Source organism: Phyllobates terribilis, unplaced genomic scaffold (assembly GCF_046119375.1).
Source record: "Phyllobates terribilis strain yellow unplaced genomic scaffold, ASM4611937v1 Scaffold_3__8_contigs__length_932513732, whole genome shotgun sequence".
In the NCBI taxonomy this organism is placed as follows: Eukaryota; Metazoa; Chordata; class Amphibia; order Anura; family Dendrobatidae; genus Phyllobates; species Phyllobates terribilis.
The window spans coordinates 4367673-4388836 of record NW_027362763.1 but is presented as its reverse complement, the minus strand read 5'-3'; positions in this window follow the sequence as shown (position 1 = coordinate 4388836).

The window sequence follows — 21164 nt, the reverse complement described above, 5'->3', positions numbered from 1 at the left end:
CTCCAGGTGCGTCAGCAGGTTGTTATCGGTGAAGACTGTAAATCTGGAGGAGGTGAGGTAATGTTTTAAGTGCTCTGTTACAGCCCAGACTATGCCTAAAAACTCCAACTTAAAGGAACTATAGTTGTCGGGGTTCCTTTCTGTAGGACAGAGCTTCCTGCTGGCGTAGGCAATCACTCTCTCTCTGCCCTGCTGTATTTGGGACAGCACCGCTCCCAATCCCACATTACTGGCATCTGTATGAAGTATAAAGGGTTGGCCATAGTCGGGGTAGGCCAGGACTTCGTCTACAGAAAGAGCAATTTTCAGTCGAGTGAAAGATTCATCTACTGGTTTACCCCATTTGAACGGAGGTTTCGGGTTCTTGGCCTTCTTGGACTGGCTCACTAAGAGGTCCTGCATGGGTGCCGCTATCTTTGTGAAGCCCTTTATAAATCTCCTGTAGTAGCCTACCAGCCCGAGGAACTGCCACACTTCCTTGATAGTGGAGGGGCTTGCCCAGTGCTTGATCACAGTCACTTTTTCAGAGTCTGGTGCTACACCTTCGGCGCTTACCACATGACCTAGGTACTGCACCTTGGGCTTCAACAGGTGGCACTTGGGCGGTTTTACTTTCAGGCCATAACCAGATAGGGCTTCGAACACCTCGGCCAGGTGCTCCAGGTGGTCTTCATACAGTTAGGTCCATATATATTTGGACAGAGACAACATTTTTCTAATTTTGGTTCTAGACATTACCACAATGAATTTTAAACAAAACAATTCAGATGCAGTTGAAGTTCAGACTTTCAGCTTTCATTTGAGGGTATCCACATTAAAATTGGATGAAGGGTTTAGGAGTTTCAGCTCCTTAACATGTGCTACTCTGTTTTTAAAGGGACCAAAAGTAATTGGACAGATTAAATAATTGTAAATAAAATGTTCATTTCGAGTACTTGGTTGAAAACCCTTTGTTGGCAATGACTGGCTGAAGTCTTGAACTGATGGACATCACCAGACGCTGGGTTTCCTCCTTTTTGATGCTCTGCCAGGCCTTCACTGTGGTGGTTTTCAGTTGCTGTTTGTTTGTGGGCCTTTCTGTCTGAAGTTTAGTTTTTAACAAGTGAAATGCATGCTCAGTTGAGTTGAGATCAGGTGACTGACTTGGCCATTCAAGAATATTCCACTTCTTTGCTTTAATAAACTCCTGGGTTGCTTTGGCTTTATGTTTTGGGTCATTGTCCATCTGTAGTATGAAACGACGACCAATCAGTTTGGCTGCATTTGGCTGTATCTGAGCACACAGTATGGCGCTGAATACATCAGAATTCATTTGGCTGCTTCTGTCCTGTGTCACATCATCAATAAACACTAGTGACCCAGTGCCACTGGCAGCCATGCATGCCCAAGCCATCAAAATGCCTCCGCCGTGTTTTACAGATGATGTGGTATGCTTTGGATCATGAGCTCTACCAAGCCTTCGCCATGCTTTTCTCTTTCCATCATTCTAGTAGAGTTTGATCTTGGTTTCATCTGTCCAAAGAATGTTCTTCCAGAACTGTGCTGGCTTTTTTCGATGTTTAGCCTTTTTCTTCTTGATACTTATGAGTGGCTTGCACCGTGCAGTGAACCCTCTGTATTTACTTTCATGCAGTCTTCTCTGTATGGTAGATTTGGATATTGATACCTCCTGGAGAGTGTTGTTCACTTGGTTGGCTGTTGTGAAGGGGTTTCTCTTCACCATGGAGATTATTCTGCGATCATCCACCACTGTTGTCTTCCGTGGGCGCCCAGGTCTTTTTGCATTGATGAGTTCACCAGTGCTTTCTTTCTTTCTCAGGATGTACCAAACTGTAGATTTTGCCACTCCTAATATTGTAGCAATTTCTCGGAAGGATTTTTTCTGTTTTTGCAGCTTAAGGATGGCTTGTTTCACCTGCATGGAGAGCTCCTTTGACCGCATGTTTACCTCACAGCAAAACCTTCCAAATGCAAGCACCACACCTCAAATCAACTCCAGGCCTTTTATCTCCTTAATTGAGAATGAAATAACTAAGGGATTGCCCACACCTGTCCATGAAATAGCATTGGAGTCAATTGTCATATTACTTTTGGTCCCTTTAAAAACAGGGTGGCACATGTTAAGGAGCTGAATCTCCTAAACCCTTCATCCAATTTTAATGTGGAGACCCTCAAATGAAAGCTGAAAGTCTGAACTTCAACTGCATCTGAATTGTTTTGTTTAAAATTCATTGTGGTAATGTCTAGAACCAAAATTATAAAAATGTTGTCTCTGTCCAAATATATATGGACCTAACTGTATGTCTTCAAGTAGACAATTACGTCGTCTAGGTACAGCAGGACGGTTTCAAAGTTTTTGTGTCCTAGGCAACACTTCATTAACCGCTGGAAGATTCCTGGGGCATTGCAGAGCCCGAATGGGTCTTTTCTCTGTTCTGCCTCTGCCACAGGAACCTGCCAGTACCCACTGGTGAGATCAAAAGTGGAGAAATAATTAGCGGATCTTAGTGCAGCTAATGATTCCTCAATTCTGGGTAATGGGTAGGCGTCCTTATGTGTAATGCGGTTAATCTGCCTGTAATCGACACACATCCTCATTGTACCATCTTTCTTTCTAACGAGAACTAATGGAGCTGCCCAGGGGCTACAACTATCTCTGATCACCCCAGCCTCCTTCATCTCCCGTAACATTCCTTTGGCACATTGATAGTGAGCTGGGGGTACAGGCCGGTACCTCTCTTTAATTGGCGAATGATCTCCTGTGGGGATATGATGTTGAACCCTTTTTACCTGCCCAAAGTCTAGTGAGTGTTTGCTGAAGACTCGCTCATATTCTTGGAACACCCGGTATACTCCATGCCTTTGGTGCAAAGGGGTGGAGTCAGTGTCCACTTGTAGCTTCTGACACCAATCCTCCATCTGCCCCTTGGAACCATTATCCTCCGCTGGTTTGGACGGAGGCAAGGGTTCCACTGCCTTTATTGCGTTGTTATTGACAGTGAACAGCTTAGCAAGGGTAGCATACCGGGATAAATGGACCTCTTTCTCCCCACAATTCAGGATCCGTATCGGTACTCTCCCCTTGCGGACATCGACTACCCCCCTGTCTGTCAAGATGGTGGGCCTACTGTCAGAGTATATGGGTTCTACCAGGGCCTGATAATCTTGACCCCTGAGACCTATTGCTGCCCGACACCATATTATCATTTCACTCCTAGGGGGCATTGTAATGGGGAATGGATCACTCATCCTGACACTAACGACTTCTCCACCAGACAGCTCTACTTGTTGTCTTTTCATCAGGGCTCTGATCTCCTTCTGCAGAACTCACTGCTGACTGGAACTGGTGGTCTCTGCGACCTGTTGCAACAAAAGAATAATTTCCCCAAGACAATTCTCTATCACATTGGTGCCTATAGTTATCATAGGATGACTTTCTCGGTGATCAATATTAACAATAATCATTCCTTGTGATGGCAATTCTACTCGGCCAACTTTTATGGTCACCTCTTTATACCCCACCTGAGGCAAGGGCTGACCATTGCTGGAATAGATGCTAAAATGTTCATCTGGATGGCGGGTAATGTCTGAATCAGTCCAGTATTGTTTATAAAGGATATATGGCATCGTTGTCACCTGGAAACCAGTGTCCAGCAATGCGTTCATCGGGATGCCATCAAGCACGACAGGTAGGACCGGCCGTCCTCCCACGTACTTGTCTCGCCAGCTTTGTGGGCCTGGTCGTCTTACTCCTAGGGGTTGGCCCTCTGCCCCAGGGGTTGCTCGTTTAAATTACAGAATCTAGCGAAGTGTCCCGCTTTTTGACAGCAGCGGCATATGGGTTGTCCGTCCTGGTCGCAGCGATCACTATTCCTCCCTCTGGTCAGAGGAATTCTTCTCTGTCGTCGCCACGGGACATCATCTGGACTGGAAGCCAGCTGGATCTTTTCCTTTTGAGACACTTACGTGGCCTGCATGGTTTTGGTTAGTGTAGCCACACTTTTGGTCAGCTCCTGGACCTGAAGGCGTAGGTCTGCAGACAGGTCATTATCTAGGGTGTGCACGTCAGCCTCCACAGGTTCTGTGGAAAAGGATGCCACCTCCTGGTGGCAGGTGATAGCTGGGCCCCGGAGGGGTGCAGTGTCAAATGGGGTTGGTTCTTGCAGCACCCGGATGGCTCTGTCTTTAAATTGCGCAAAGTCCATATCAGGGTTTTGCAGAGCCATAATGAGCAGCTGTGTCCGGTGAGCGTTAGACAGGAGTCCCTCAATAAACTGCTCAGTTAGCAATCTGTCATCATCTCGCACATTGTCGGGGTCTACCTGTTTGATGGCCCGCAGCGCCTCCTACAGGTTTAGAGCATAGTCCCGTACACTGTCCTGCACCCTTTGTTTGCACCCTTAGAACTTCATTTTAATCTATGCTGCTGTGCGGGTGTCAAAAGTATCTTTCAACCTGGCCAGTATTTCTTTTACAGTGCCTTTGTCCCTACCCGGCATGGACTTCACCTCTCTCTGGGCTGCACCGATTAGCTGGCCTATGAGGATGCTGACTTTTTGCTCCTCAGACAGGGGGTACACTTTAAACAAACTGCGCAGTCTCTCCTCAAAGTCGTTCAGGGTGTGCAACTCCCCTGAGTACTGGGGCAACCACACCGCCCCCGGTATATATGGCATTGATAACAGCTTTACAGTGGCGGCAGCCGCACCTGCGGCTGAATCCTCTCCCAGGTTGAGCATCTTCCTCCCCCTAGTGAACCTCAGCCAGGTCCTGGGTGTCTGCTGACGTACCAGTATGCTGCTCTGCCGGAGAGAGGGATCGCTTACCCGGCGGTTCCGGATCGGGGCCTCCTGCTTCCCCTCAGCTGATGGCAAATGTGGTGATTACACAGTTCAGTAAAGTCTATGGCACACAGTACCCGGTTATACCGGGCTTCGTTTATCCTGTTCATGACGCCAAGTTGACGCGCCCCCTTAGCCGTGGGGTACTCTGTAGCCAGGCCGGTCGTTGCTGGGGATGTCACAGTGGCGGTGACCCGGTCCGTGACCCAGGGCGGTCAATAAAAGGAGAATAAAGAAAAGGGGAATTAAAGTTTTATGTATATAATATTTGTGACGCCACCTGTGGTATGAATCTATATGGAGCTGCCGCTGCGGTGCAGATTCCCTTGGAGCTGATGATGACGCAGCAGAGTTGGTTCAGCTTTCCACAGGCAGAGCTTAGCTCCAGGGCAGGAAGTGGTGATGTTATAGATGTTACTGTGCAGTGTAGTGCAGGGGATGGCGCAGATAATGACCAGTCCACAACTTAATGGCGATTTCCTCTTATCTTTACTTGTGGTGGTTAGGCAGACCGGGGCACGGGTACTAGCTGGTAGTAGAGGTCCGGGCGGGCTGGAAGCAAGTTGGGAATCCACCTCGCCAGGTGAAGTTGGAGGCCATCCCTTTGCGCTACCACTTTGGCCCTGCTGCTTATAGCTCTGCTACGGCCCTCGTCCCTGAGTAAAACGTCTCTTTCCTCACCCGTATGACAGGCAGCTCAGGCCTTCCTGGAGTGTCGCTCCCACATGGCAGTGCTGAGCCCTATGGTGCTGCTGAGCCTCCGGGTGTCTGATGGGGCCAGGAGACCTGCAGTCTTCTGCCCTCTGGTTTCTGCTGCTGGGCCTTCAGTGCCCCACAACCTCGGACTCCGGGGTCCGGTTCTTCTGCGCTCCTCTCTGGGGTGAGCTGCCGTGCAGCTCCACTCCCCAGGTCTTTCCTCTTCGCTCTCCTGACTTCAACTCCTCTCACTAACTCTAACTAACCACGCCTCCAGATCCTAGTTGTCAAGGGGAGGAGCTCCACTTGCTGATCTGGAGCCAGAAAAGTGTTGCATGCTAGTATACCTGATTAGGGGACCCCTGCTTTCTTCCAGGCATGGCATCACCCCTAGTGAGGGAGGCAATGCCACTGTGGCAACCGTACTCCGGGGTGCCACACTTCTGCTACCTATCCCTAGTAGGCCATGGACACACATGTGTCTGCAGGCAAAATGGTGGTAGTAGATAAGTTCAGTAAAATGGTTCATTTTGTCGCATTGCCTGAACTTCCAAATGCCAAGACACTTGCTCAGGTGTTCATAAATGAGATCATGAAGCTTCACGGGGTTCCCTCCGATGTGGTGTCAGATCCGGGGACCCAGTTTGTTTCCAAGTTCTGGAAGGCATTCTGTTCTCGACTAGGTGTGCAGCTGTCCTTTTCCTCTGCCTTCCACCCTCAGTCAAATGGACAGACCAAGCGTGTCAATCAGAATTTGGAGATCTACCTCAGGTGTTTTGTTTCCAAAAATCAGGAGGATTGGGCATCCTAGTTACCGCTGGCAGAATTTGCCATTAATAATCATAGCCAAGAATCCACTGGCAGGTCACCATTCTTCGGTGCATACAGTTATCACCCACAGTTTGGTACCTTTAGTTGGGGAGGAGCTTCAGGAGTTAATGAGGAGGAACGGTTTGTTTCTTCGCTCTCCTCAGTATGGCAGGGTGTGCTGAGTAATTTAAAGATCATGGGAGACAAGTATAAACGTATGTGTCAGGAACATATTAATATCAGGAAAATGTTCGTCCGTATCTGCCTGACATAAATGTTCACCCCCCTCCCTTATTCCCCTTCTGCTCAGCACAAAAGCCCTAATTAGCCCACGCCTGGTAAATAGTTTATGCAAATAAGGCCAGCCAAGGAGTGTTATAACTTCATTAGGAAGCAACCATCTTGTCTCTGTGTAACTGTTGAAGCTGCTTCCCAAGCCTCAATGGAAAATTTCTACATTTCTAGACGCACTGACTCCGATATGAAATATGAAATCTTGTGAGTTCCATACGTCCGACAGTAACGGGACCCATATGTGTTACGACCAAATCAGCCCAGGAAGGTATAGGTAGTTTTTCAGGCTGTAACCAAAATCAGGGAGCTGCAGTGCAAAAACACCAGAATAGCAGACTGCAGCTATGTGATGTGTGATATCTAAATAACGATAAAATCATAAGGGAAAAAATGGCGTAGTTTACAAGCTTCAGCGATCAACAAGCGATGAGTTATCGCAGAAGTTAGCATTTTTAATAAAAATGTACAGGCTGGAGACCGACCCACATGATGTCACCACAAGGGGCGTGTGGGCAGATCTCCCCCTAGGTATAAAAGAATCTATGGAGAAGACAGGAGCACTTATTGTCAGGGGGGAATAAGAATTATAAGCAATGGGTCCTGTTCAATAACAGCATAATCTGGAGAGCCCCTCCTCCACCTATATTGAATCGTCTCCACGATCGTGTAGTGTAAGTTGTCTTCTTTTTACCCTGTTTATTTTATGTAACTGCCTATGTATTTTAATGTCCCCTTTGTAACACCCTTGTATATATTTTTCCTAAACACTGCCTCCCTTTTGGATTAAATATAAAATGTAATAGTTCTGTTTCTTTTGTTCTGTAATCGTTCCCTTCCCCGAAGCCATATACGCTACCAAAACGCAGGCGTCCGGCCAGGCCTGTATTATATTTCAAACTCGGCCGGAGGTGGCAGAGAGTATTAATAATTAGGCTACCGTGAAGCTGACAGTGACCGTACGGAGGGCGTTAAACACGGATTCCAGTCTGTGGAACCCAGGGTGTTGCGCCATACGCTTACTGGTCGCTTACCGATACCTACGTAGAGAGTAGTCTGGATCACGTGCTCGCGACTCCAGATGAAATACGGACAGTGTGACGGCACGGTGAGATATTGAGTGATCTCCCCGGTGTCGTCCCCCTGTGTGTGGGTGGAATCCCTGACAAATTGGTGGCAGTGGTGGGATATTGGATGATCCTGCCTGTGCCGTCCCTGACAAATTAGTGGCAGCGGTGGGATATTGTATGATCCTGCCGGTGCCGTTCCTGACAGTATGGCTGACAGAAAACGCTTGCCAGGTCCAGACTTGAATGTGAATGACTTTGTGTGGTTGTCTACCAGGAATATAAGATCAAAAGTTCCTTCTTGGAAGCTGGGACAAAGGTTTATTGGTTCCTATAAAATAACCACAGCCATAAACCCAGCAGCATTTGTCTTGAGCTTCCTCAGGCCCTTAAAGTCCACAACGTGTTCCATAGGTCCTTACTTAGAAAATATGTGGAACCTCTTGTGTCCTCACCTCTACCATCACCCTCAGTAATGATTGATGGTAATCTGTAGTTCCAGATTTCGAGGATTATAGATTCTCATCTCCATTGTAGTTCTCTACAATACTTGGTGCACTGGAAAGGCTTATGGTCCAGAGGAGAGGATGTGGGTTTTCGTGTCAGAGGTGAACGCTCCCAGATTGGTTCGCTCATTTCACACCTCTTTTCCTGAGAAACCCTGTCCTGAGTGTCCAGAGACCACTTGTAGAGGAGGTTAGGTACTGTCACGGGTGTGTTAGAGTTGACAGACAGTCGCCCTGCAATTGGTTGCAGGAGATCTCTACGTTTGGCATTACAGACATCTTCTTACAGGCTGGCTGTCTCTAGGACCCAGCGTCTACCTCCATCTGGTTAATTAGCTCCCTGGCCTTGGTGTATAAATACCTGGTGTGTCTGAGAGGGAGGTGCCGGTGATATTTATTACTACTTGTGAGGCTTTAGCAAGAACAGTACTTCGTCCCCTCTGGAGCTTGAGGCCGTGTGCCCATTTGTTTGGAGTCATCTAAAGCTAAGCAATTCCCCCCTGTTTGTCTACCCTTGTTGTCTATAGAGTTAGCCAGCATAGCCATATGCCAGGGAAAGTCAGGGTGAGGCACACGTGCGGCGATTGGTGAAGAGCCAATATATGGATGGTAGTTGAGACAGGGTGACACTAGACCAGATTAGGAGTAGTGTTGAGCCACCCCCGTAGTGTTCGAGTTCGGTTCGGTTCGTCGAACACCCGTGTGTTCGCCGAACTGTTCGTCGAACTGTTCGTCGAACACCTTCGAACACCGTTAAAACCAATGGCAGGCAAACAAAAACACATAGAAACACATAGAAAACACCTTCAAAGGTGTCCAAAAGCTGACAAACTGCTCAGAAGACATAACTAACACATGGAAAAGTGACAAGTACATATAGTCATGCGAAAATAAAAGAGGTGGAGGAGTAAAAGGAGGGGGAGACACAGATATAGGCATGTCATGCCCTTCTAAAATCCAAAAAGTGAGAAGCCGACACGGCCAGTCCGCTCCTGCCCGTGCCACCTCCGTGTCGCCGGGTTTGTGCCAGAGCCGCGGTGAACCCTGATGGCCAGCCCCCCTCTCCCAATACTGGTGCCTGTCCGCTGGTGGGTCGAGCGAGCCCCCCTGTGGTGGAGGCAGCTCTAAGCTTTTTAATTTAAATTGTCTCTCTAATTTGAATGAATACACTTTAAATCCATTTACAAGGATCTATTGGAGGGCAAGTCTCATGCCAGCAGCCGCGTAATTCCAGCTCCAGTAGCGTCCACTAAAGCTGCTGCAGTTAAAAAGCTTTTATAAGGATCGAGCTCGGCTGTCCACCGCAAGGCATCCTACTGCCAGTCCCAGCCCCTATGCCTTGGGGTGCCTCCTGATGCTCTTCACTGAGTATCCCATGGTCCCGAAGCATTTCCTTTGAAAAAATTAAGTGTCTAAACTACAGGTGGTGTAGCTTGCTTAACAGCCGGGATAATCCGCTGACTAGCAGACACTGCTACTAGGCACAAAGTATTTCCTGGGCTAGATGCAGTTAAAAATTTGTAATTAGATACTCTCGTTGGATGCTGAGAAAGCATTCCATAGAGTCTCCTGGCACGCCATATATGATTCTCTTAAAAAGCTTGGGGTAGGGGTCTAGGGCACCCTTTTATAGCCAAAATCACGGCCCTGTATCACAATACGTCACCTAGGCTGAAGATAAATGGAACTGTAGCACCCTGAGGGCTCGGTTGCTACAGAGGTATTGCACCTCACCCAGAGGTGTGATATCTCACTCTCAGGTAAGGATGGAGTGTGGATCAGGACCCGACACCTGCATGCATTACACCACATTGCCGTGGAGCAGGGCGACCAATATGCCTCTGAGATGGGCACGACAGTCCCTGTCCCTGGCTGGAGTGGTGGGAGGGAACACTGAGGAAGGGGAACCCTGTAGTGCAGGAGCAGGGAGGAAGCAGTTCCTGGGTGCATTGAGAAGGGAGTATAAAAGGTGGGCACCATCTTAGTTCAGTGCAGAGAAGTCTGAGCAGAAGTGGCAGGGAGCAGGGGCTCTGCATGAGCTCTGCTCCGGAGGCGGGCCTAGTAACAGAGGCCCAGGCCTGGAAGAGGGAGAAGGAAGGAAGAGGAGCGGAGAAGGCTCCAGGAACGAGGAATGAAGGGATCCCAGGGGTGCGGACGGGCGAGTCGCCACCGCACGCCCGAATCCACCTGCGTGGAGGGGTCAGGCCAAAGGGGGAGACCGGTCCCCGAAACTAGTGGAGGCAGGAAACGACCCTCAGCTAGAAACTGGAGGCTGTGACATTTTATGTGGCGCAGCCCCTCGCTACACCCGCTAGGAAGGCACCACATAGGGTCAGGGAAACTGGCGCCAAGTTTACCAAGAGGAGGCCCGAGGCAGCCGGACAGAAGGGTTGGTAAGAAAGGCCAGACAAAGGACACACAAAGGGGGTCCTGTGAAGTGCTCCAAAGTTATCTGGGAGTTGTCTGAGCCCCTCACCTGGTGAGCACAGTACGACGTGGGAAGCCGTTACCTGCAGACGTGGTCTGGATAATAAGAACTGTGAGTAAAGGCCCTGGACTGCATCACTGACTCCGTGTCGTTACTGCTGCTGCCCTGCACCATCACCCCCATCCTCCGCATACACTGCCCTGAGGCTATACTCCTCCCGTGGGGAGTTATGCTACGCTCTGCTGCACCCACAACACCAGCCTCAGCGGTCTGCCCTGCAGCGGCGGTTCACTCTGACCGCAATCCACGGGTGGCGTTGTCGGACATTTAAACATCAAAACCACATAAATAGTTCCGCCACTGGTTTGACCACCCTGAGCCACGGAACCGGGTCGCCGCCACGAAGACTACAACCACCAGCATCCACCAAAAAGGGTCCGGCTCCGGGTGTCCCAAGGCCCAGGGGGTGCATCAGAACATTTTCATCACCTTTCACAATCACCAATGGAACAAGGCAGGGATGTCCTCTGTCCCCTCTCTTATACATCCTAGTGACGGAGCACCTGCTCTCATCAATTCGCCATAACCCCAATATTAGGTGGATTGAGGTGGGAGGCACCGAGTACAAGTGCTCTCTATTTGCTGATGATGTCCTAGTATATATCACTCAATCACATATATCCATCCATGCTGTTATGGCTGAAATAGATCACTTTGTTACATGGTCAAATTTTAAAATCAATGCAGCGAAGTCTGAGGCCCTCGATGTCTCCCTCCCCAAATCCATATAGGATTCCATCCAGTCCAACTTTCCCTTTGCCTGGCCCTCACAGGGTATCAAATACTTAGGAATTCCTATTCATAGAGACCTCTCCCATCTATGTTATCTTAATTTTGGGCCCTTTATTGAACAACTCCATACAGACCACGGTTGGCAAGTTAGAACTGTAAGATTCACTACGTGAACCACTGGTGTTTTGTGGAAAAGCACATGTACACTGCGTTCCAAATTATTATGCAAAAAGTGTTTAGGAGTGATAAGGGAAGAATTTGTTTGTTTGTCAGTTAAACTCATTGATGGTGATGTGTGTCAGGGCTCTTTATATCACTGTAAGCAATTGCAGACACCTGTGCTAATTAGTTTGGCAGTTGTGTCCAATGAAAGGCAAGACTACTTAAGAAGGTTGACTCACATTATTAAGCAGCCTACATTTTCTGCCAAAATGGGAAAGAAAAAGGATGTGTCGGCTGCTGAGAAGCAACAAATTGTGGAGTGTTTAGGTCAAGGCATGACTACAATCAACATTGTGCGATGATCAGGATGAAGTGTCTTGGCAATCAAGAAGTATGTAGCTGATTCACAGTACACACGTGTGCGTGCTGATAAGGGCAAATTGAGGACTCTTTCCTACAGGCAATTACGTCAGGTTGAAAGAGCAGTGGCAAAAAAGCCTTGTCATAGCAGCAGACAAGTTTTTGAAGCTGCTTGTGCCTCCAACGTCCCCCGAACAACAAGATGCAGGGTCCTTCAGAGGTTTGCAGCTGTGCATACGCCATCCTGTCGACCTCCTCTATCCACTTCACACAAGCAGAAACGGCTCCAGTGGGCCAAACATTACATGAAGACTGATTTCAAAACTGTTTTGTTCACGGATGAGTGCCGTGCAGCGCTCGATGGTCCAGATGGATGGAGTGGAGGATGGCTGGTTGATGGACACCCCACGCAAACACGGCTACAGCGCCAACAAGGAGGAGGTGGAGTAATGTTTTGGGCTGGAATCATGGGGAGAGAGATTGTCAGCCCCTTTAGGATCCCTGAAGGCGCTAAAGATGAACTCCGTAATGTATGTGGATTTTCTCAAACAGCACTTCCTGCCATGGTTCAAGAAGAAGAACCGTGTATTTCACAGCAAGATCATTTTTCTGCATGATAATGCACCATCTCATGCTGCACATAAAACATCTGCATCTCTGGCTGATATGGGCATAAAAGGGGACAAACTTATGGTGTGACCCCCATACTCCCCTGACCTGTACCCCATTCAGAACCTTTGGAGCATCATTAAAAGGAGTGTCTATGATGGCGGGAGGCAGTTCACATCTAAGCAACAGCTCTGGGAGGGTATTCTGTCCTCATGCAAAACAATTGAAGCAGAAACCATCCAAAACCTGACAAATTCAATGGACGAGAGAGTTCAGAAGCTCCTTTCGAACAAGGGGTCCTATGTGAAAATGTAACATCACCTAGAATAAAGTTTTGAGTTGAAAACTGTTTGATTTCAGTTTCTAACAACCTGCTAATGCTTATAATTTCAAAAATGACCATTTTTTTGGTCTTTATTAAAATGAAAAGGTTGATCGAAAAGTTTGGGGGATCTAAGAGTGTGGCAACCCAGTAGTCATGATTACTTCGAATTCTGACAATATGAGGGTCATGCTGCAGGTAGTGCAGCAAGAAGGCACTTATGTGTCTTGCGCATCTCGGAGCCCCAAAATTATTTTCCGGGCTAGATGCAGCTAAAAATTATTATTAATTTTAAATCTGGTGAAGCTATAGTATAGATGGCCTAATAGGATCAGTGCTGCACACTGCTACAAAGCCCAAATTATTTTCCAGTCAAGATACAGATAAACATGATTAGTAATTTTAAATCTGGTAGAGCTTATTATAGATGGCCTAATAGAATCAGTGCTGCACACTGCTACAAAGCCCAAATTATTTTCCAGCCAAGATACAGATAAACATGATTAGTAATTTGAAAGCTTAAAACGGTTGGTAGGGTGATTTTAACCAATCATCAAGCTTTTACTCTCCCCAGGATGACACAGGGGTAGAAAACTCGTTTCGGATCCATGATTTGTTCATCTTTATGAACGTGAGTCTGTCTACATTATCAGTGGAGAGCCGCGTGCGCTTATCTGTCAGCACACCACCAGCAGCGCTGAACACACGTTCAGACAGAACGCTGGCTGCGGGGCATGACAAGATCTCCAAGGCGTAAGTGGCTAGCTCCGGCCATTTATCCAGATTGGAAGCCCAAAAAGAGCAAGGGTCCAGTGACACAGTCGTGGCTTCAATGTTTACTTGGAGATACTCCTGTACCATCGTCTCTAGGCGTTGACTATGTGTCAGACTTCTTGTCTCCTGTGGCCTTGCAAAGGATGGGCTAAAAAAGTGGTGAAATGATTCCGCAAAATTGATGTTACCAGCAGATACTGTGGTTCTGTTACGGTTTGAGTGCTGAACACTTGATGGTCCCACGGTTGGCAAGTTGGAACTGTGAGATTCACTACGTGCACCACTGGTATTTTGTGGAAAAGCACATGTAAGATTCTGCAACAGTCTCTGCTGATACTCCTGCATGCGTGCATCCCTTTCTATGGCAGGAATAATTTCTGCAAATTTACTTTTGTACCGGGGATCTAACAGTGTGGCAACCCAGTAGTCAGGATTATTTCTAATTCTCACAATTCGAGGGTCATGTTGCAGGTAGTGCAGCAAGAAGGCACTCATGTGTGTTGCGCATCCAGGAGCACCAAGTCCCTGTTGTGTTGGTGGCGAGGTAACAATCATGCTTCCTTCCTCTGTCCTCTCCCCCCAACCTCGCACAACAGAAATGTGATCAAGGTCTCCCTCATCTGATGAGTCTTCCATCAGTTCGTCCTCCACATCTTCCTGGGCTCCTGCACCTTCCTCACTAGTTTGGCTGCTACCATGCGCCCTGGTAAAACCATCTCCCCCACCATCACATGCCTGCCGCCTTGGTGCTGCCGACCGTCTGGACCTTGCAGATGTTAGCCCTTCCGCATACAACTCCTCCTCCTCTACTTCCTCCACCTCCTCTTGTGCCACCACCTGACTCCGAATTCTGTTTAACATGTGCTCCAGCATGTAAATCACCGGAATAGTCATGCTGATAATGGCATCGTCAGCACTAAACATCTTCGTCGCCATTTCAAAACTGTGCAGAAGGGTGCATAGGTCCCTGATCTGAGACCACTCCTCCAGCGTGATTTGCCCCACCTCTGAATCTCGTTGGCCCAGGCTATACGTCAGAACGTATTGCACCAGGGCTTTTCGGTGCTGCCACAGTCGCTGCAACATGTGCAGAGTTGAATTCCACCGGGTAGGCACATCGCATTTTAGCCGGTGAAGTGGCAGGCCCAACGACTTCTGTAGAGATGTAAGTCGCTGAGCTGCGGGATGCGAACGGCGGAAGTGAGCACACAGCGACCGTGCCCTCTGCAGAAGGCCATCTAGTCTGGGATAGTGGGCTAAAAATTTCTGGACAACCAGGTTCAACACGTGAGCCATACAAGGCACGTGTGTGACATTGCCCCGGCGAAGGGCCGCACCCAGGTTTGCAGCATTGTCGCACACGGCCTTCCCTGGTTTCAGGTCCAGTGGAGACAACCATTCATGAAATTGGTTCTCCAGAGCTGACCACAACTCCTCAGCTGTGTGACTCACATTTCCCAGACATTTCAATGTAAAAACCGCCTGGTGACGTTGAGCCCTACTGCCAGCATAGTAAGGAGGTGTGCAGGATCCCTTCTGCGCAGTTAGAAAGCTTGTGGCATGACCAGACAGGCTTTGGGTGCAGGTGGAAGACCGAGAGGAGGTTGAGGAGGCAGAAGCAGTGGAGGAACTTTGACATAAAGAGGATTGACGCACAACTCGTGGGGACGGCAAGACTTGGACAGCAGCCCCTTGTCCTGCTGTCACCATAGTTACCCAGTGCACAGTCAGCGACATGTAACGCCCCTGTCCATGCCTACTCGTCCAAGTGTCTGTGGTGAAATGCACCCTGTCACACACAGAGTTTCTCAAAGAAGCGGTGATGTTGTGTGCGACATGCTGGTGGAGGGCAGGCACACCTTTCTTTGAGAAGTAGTGCCGACTGGGCATCTGGTACTGGGGCACTGCGACGGACATAAGGTCTCGAAAATCCTCTGTGTCCACCAGGCGGAAAGGCAGCATTTCTGTAGCCAAGAGCTTGCAGATGGTGAAATTCAACCTCTTAGCTTTCTCATGGCTAGGAGGAAATGGTCTTTTACTTGTCCACATCTGAGGGACCGAGGGCTGGCTATTGTGCTTAGACGGGGTTGATAAGGGTGTCCCCGGCAAACTGCCGGTCTGTGAGGAAGATGCAGGCGGACATGTTAGGTTGCCTTGATCCAAAGGTGGTGCTATCGATGTCGGACAGCGCTCAACACCAGCTGGTGTTACCACCTCCAAAGAAAATGATGACCTGCCAATCACGCTGGCTGTTGCGGGTAAAGAGGTGGCAGGTCTGCGCCACAAAACAGGTGTGACTGCTGTCCCCCCAGTCACAGAGGATGAAGAGGCCGCGGATGCACAAGATATGGCAGACGGTGGTTGGCCCGGCCGGCTAGGCCGCATTGTAGCACACTGAGCTTCCCACTGCAACTTATGCTTCATGTCCATGTGCCGGTTCATGCATGAAGTACTCAAACTATGTATTTTTTGGCCTCTACTTAGCTTTTGCTGACAAATGTTACAGATAACACGAGTTGGGTCATCTTTATCGATCTGAAAAAATGCCCAGGCTATGCAAGGCTTAGCACCCATGCGACCTGAAGAGCCACCACGACTTGTGGTGAGAGGCAGAGTTGTGTTTGAGGATGCAGTTGTTGACGTGCTTCCAGTACTACGTCTCTGTCCAGGAAGGCGCAACCTGACCTCGTCGTCACTAGCATCTTCCTCCACCTCCTCTGCTGACCTCATCTCTTGGCTGACTGTGGGTTGACAGTAAGTGGGATCTCCAACCTCATCATCATCACCCTGTGCGTTATCACACCCGTCGTCCTCAGAGCCAACCTGTTCCTGCCCTGACAAAAAACTAAAGTTGTCGCTCCAATCAGGTATTTGACTCTTATCATCGTCTTCCTCATTGTCTCCACCAACAGGAGTTACAGTTTGGGAATGAGGGTCTACATTATGGTCAGAACCTTCTGTGTCTGGTCCTGGATCCGACTCATAAAGATTCTGGGCATCAGTGCAGATCATTTCCGCGTCTGGATTCACAGAAGCGCTGGAGTCGACTTCTGATTCCCAGGCTATAGTATGAGTAAACAGCTCTGCAGACTCAACCATCTGTTCTACCTCATACTCAGACGGGCAGCTGGAGATTTGGGAGCTGTGAGGAAGCAAGTGCGATTGGGGTGACACCTTTGAGGACTGGAGCATTTGTGATGTTGAAGTTGATGTGGAGGAGAGCCCACTTAAAGGAGCACTTGATATCCGTTGAAGCACCTGCTGTTTTTGTGCCTCATCTGGAATTTGTAGCGATTGGCGTCGCCGTAAGAAAGGGATCTTATCACACTGTCCGCTAAAAGAAGTAGACATTTTAGTTTGGCTGGAAGATGGTCTTTCTTCTGCAGATGTTACTGTTGCTTTAACACCTACCCCACGGACACAACCTTTTTTCCCCTTCCCAACATGCCTATTCCCCTTTCCACCAGCAGCAGGCCTTTTTCCACTCATTTTGGTGGTTAACTAATTCACAACTCTGGAGTTGTTTGCACAAAAAAACAATGGATGGGAACCGAGCAGAGCTGAGTGGCCAAACTGTGGTATTAGGCCAAAACTATTGGCTGGGTTAGATGCAGAAAAAAATTATATTCAATTTGCAACCTGATGGAGGTCAGTATAGATGGACTAATAGAACAAGTCCCACACACTGCTAGAAGCCCAATATTTTTTCAGAGGTAGATGCAGAAAAAAATATATTCAGTTTGCAACCTGATGGAGGTCAGTATAGATGGACTAATACAACAAGTCCCACACACAGCTAGAAGGCCAAATATTTTTTCAGAGGTAGATGCAGAAAAAAAATATATTCAGTTTGCAACCTGATGGAGGTCTGTATAGATGGATTAATAGAACAAGTCCCACACACAGCTAGAAGCCCAATATTTTTTCAGAGCTAGATGCAGAAAAAAATATATTCAGTTTGCAACCTGATGGAGGTCTGTATAGATGGATTAATAGAACAAGTCCCACACACAGCTAGAAGCCCAATATTTTTTCAGAGGTAGATGCAGAAAAAAAATATATTCAGTTTGCAACCTGATGGAGGTCTGTATAGATGGATTAATAGAACAAGTCCCACACACAGCTAGAAGCCCAATATTTTTTCAGAGCTAGATGCAGAAAAAAATATATTCAGTTTGCAACCTGATGGAGGTCTGTATAGATGGATTAATAGAACAAGTCCCACACACAGCTAGAAGCCCAATATTTTTTCAGAGGTAGATGCAGAAAAAAATATATTCAGTTTGCAACCTGATGGAGGTCTGTATAGATGTATTAATAGAACAAGTCCCACACACAGCTAGAAGCCCAATATTTTTTCAGAGGTAGATGCAGAAAAAAATATATTCAGTTTGCAACCTGATGGTGGTCTGTATAGATGGATTAATAGAACAAGTCCCACACACAGCTAGAAGCCCAATATTTTTTCAGAGGTAGATGCAGAAAAAAATATATTCAGTTTGCAACCTGATGGTGGTCTGTATAGATGGATTAATAGAACAAGTCCCACACACAGCTAGAAGCCCAATATTTTTTCAGAGGTAGATGCAGAAAAAAATATATTCAGTTTGCAACCTGATGGAGGTCTGTATAGATGGATTAATAGAACAAGTCCCACACACAGCTAGAAGCCCAATACTTTTTCAGAGGTAGATGCAGAAAAAAATATATTCAGTTTGCAACCTGATGGAGGTCAGTATAGATGGACTAATACAACAAGTCCCACACACAGCTAGAAGCCCAATATTTTTTCAGAGGTAGATGCAGAAAAAAAATATATTCAGTTTGCAACCTGATGGAGGTCTTTATAGATGGATTAATAGAACAAGTCCCACACACAGCTAGAAGCCCAATATTTTTTCAGAGGTAGATGCAGAAAAAAATATATTCAGTTTGCAACCTGATGGAGGTCTGTATAGATGGATTAATAGAACAAGTCCCACACACAGCTAGAAGCCCAATATTTTTTCAGAGGTAGATGCAGAAAAAAATATATTCAGTTTGCAACCTGATGGAGGTCTGTATAGATGGACTAATACAACAAGTCCCACACACAGCTAGAAGCCCAATATTTTTTCAGAGGTAGATGCAGAAAAAAAATATATTCAGTTTGCAACCTGATGGAGGTCTGTATAGATGGATTAATAGAACAAGTCCCACACACAGCTAGAAGCCCAATATTTTTTCATAGCTAGATGCAGAAAAAAATATATTCAGTTTGCAACCTGATGGAGATCTGTATAGATGGATTAATAGAACAAGTCCCACACACAGCTAGAAGCCCAATATTTTTTCAGAGGTAGATGCAGAAAAAAATATATTCAGTTTGCAACCTGATGGAGGTCTGTATAGATGGATTAATAGAACAAGTCCCACACACAGCTAGAAGCCCAATATTTTTTCAGAGGTAGATGCAGAAAAAAATATATTCAGTTTGCAACCTGATGGAGGTCTGTATAGATGGATTAATAGAACAAGTCCCACACACAGCTAGAAGCCCAATATTTTTTCAGAGCTAGATGCAGAAAAAAATTATATTCAATTTGCAACCTGATGGAGGTCAGTATAGATGGACTAATAGAATGATGCTATGCCCAAAAGATTTTACTTCACTAGGTGCAGTAAAAAAATTGGTATTCTATACACAGGTGGTATATCTTGCAACACAGATAGGCTACTCCACTGACTAACACACTCTGCAATAGGCCAAAAAGGATTAGCTTTGCTAGATTCAGCCAAATTCTGTGAAAAAAACTTGCACAGCACTGGCACAGACCTGCCTGGCAAAAACTGATAGGAACTGATGTAACCTAGTCCTGAAAAGGACTCCAATTACAATTAGTCTTTACTCCCACAATCTCTCTATTTAAGAGCACAGACCTGCCTGATAAAAGTCGTAGGAAATGCTGTAACCTAGTCCTTAAAAGGACTGCAATCACAACTATTCCCTACTCCCAAGCTATCTGTAGATTTGTGCGAAAATTGGCTTGAAATTAACAAGGTATAGCGCACACAGCAACAGGGGTGCCGTCTAACACGCAGCTGCAGCAGTGAGAAAATGGTGGCGACGGGGAAAATGGCTTGGTCTTATAGGGCAAGGACATGTGACATACACTGCCAATGACACATGCCCTTGCTTGTGTGAAAAAAAGCACTTCGCTCCGTGTGTGCGCTGCTGATAGGCTGACAGATTGCACCTCCCCACTGCAAATGCGGGAAAGAGAAAAAAAAATGGAGATCTTCATTGTTCCTGCAGAGATCCATCCCCTGCCCCTCCCCCCACCCCGCTGTACACTCAAACTGCGTATTAACATTAATTTTCATCATTACTGAGAAAAAATCCAGTTATGATTTTGGTGCATGAACAGTTATCGAACATAACCTCGAACAGCCGAATTTTTCTCAAATTGTTCGTGTTCGCCGAACGGCTCGAACACCGCCCAAAACAGCTCGAATTTGAGATTGGCGAACAGTTCGAGTAGAACAACGCTCATCTCTAATTAGGAGGTCTCCCCTCCCCTCTTTTCCTTAGTTTCTGGGCTCCCTTTCCCTTTTCCCTTTGTGTTGCACTAAGTATTTCCCACACCTGGCGTGACAGTATTGACGTGCACGCACAACAGCGGAACAGGCAGTGGTGTCACCCGCAGACACTGTTTCTGGACCCTGGCATTCGGCCCTCCCAGTCCGGTGCTTGGCTGTCATGTGGCTGAGCATGCTGGTGGTAGTCAGACGGGTAGCTTTGCTGCCCCCGATGATGCTGGCCTGTCAGATGGCCTTTTTGGGGTTATATGGACAGTCTTTAAAAAAGGTCTTCCAGAGTCTGGCTCTAACTCTCTAACTATTGGACTGGCAACTTCCGTCCTATTGGTGTTCCGGGGAACAGTTACCCACCTTGTGTCTGTGGCCACCACACTGATGACCCATGTCCCCCCAAGTCTCTTGTTGGACTTACATGCATACAGTATGTGGTGAATTTGCTCTGTAATATCAAAGTTATGATCAGACATGCTAGACTAGACTAGAGCAATCTGTTTCGTGTCCCAAATCCCAACCCTTGCCTCAGATTGTAAGATGTTCACCAAAAAAACATAAAATAATAAAATGTCTTCCCGGTACAATCATAACATCTCGTTAACGTTTGTGTCATCTCAGGATTGACAGGTGATGAGGGCAAGTACCAAGGATAAGCCACCAACGCCATCCATATGATAGATGTCTCTTACATTGAGGACTTCTTACCTTTGTGACGAACAGAACGCTGGTCCAATGTGTATGAGGGATATGGCACTGCCATGAATGACTCCGACTTCGTATAGTGGCAAATAACTTTATACTGGTCACACAAATGACAGGGTTAAACGATTCTACAAAGTATGAGCCACAACAGACACTAACACAAAATACAAATTACGCAGCCCGAGAGAGCCCACATGCCAATCTCGCGGGAATGAGCCAAACTACCCCTGG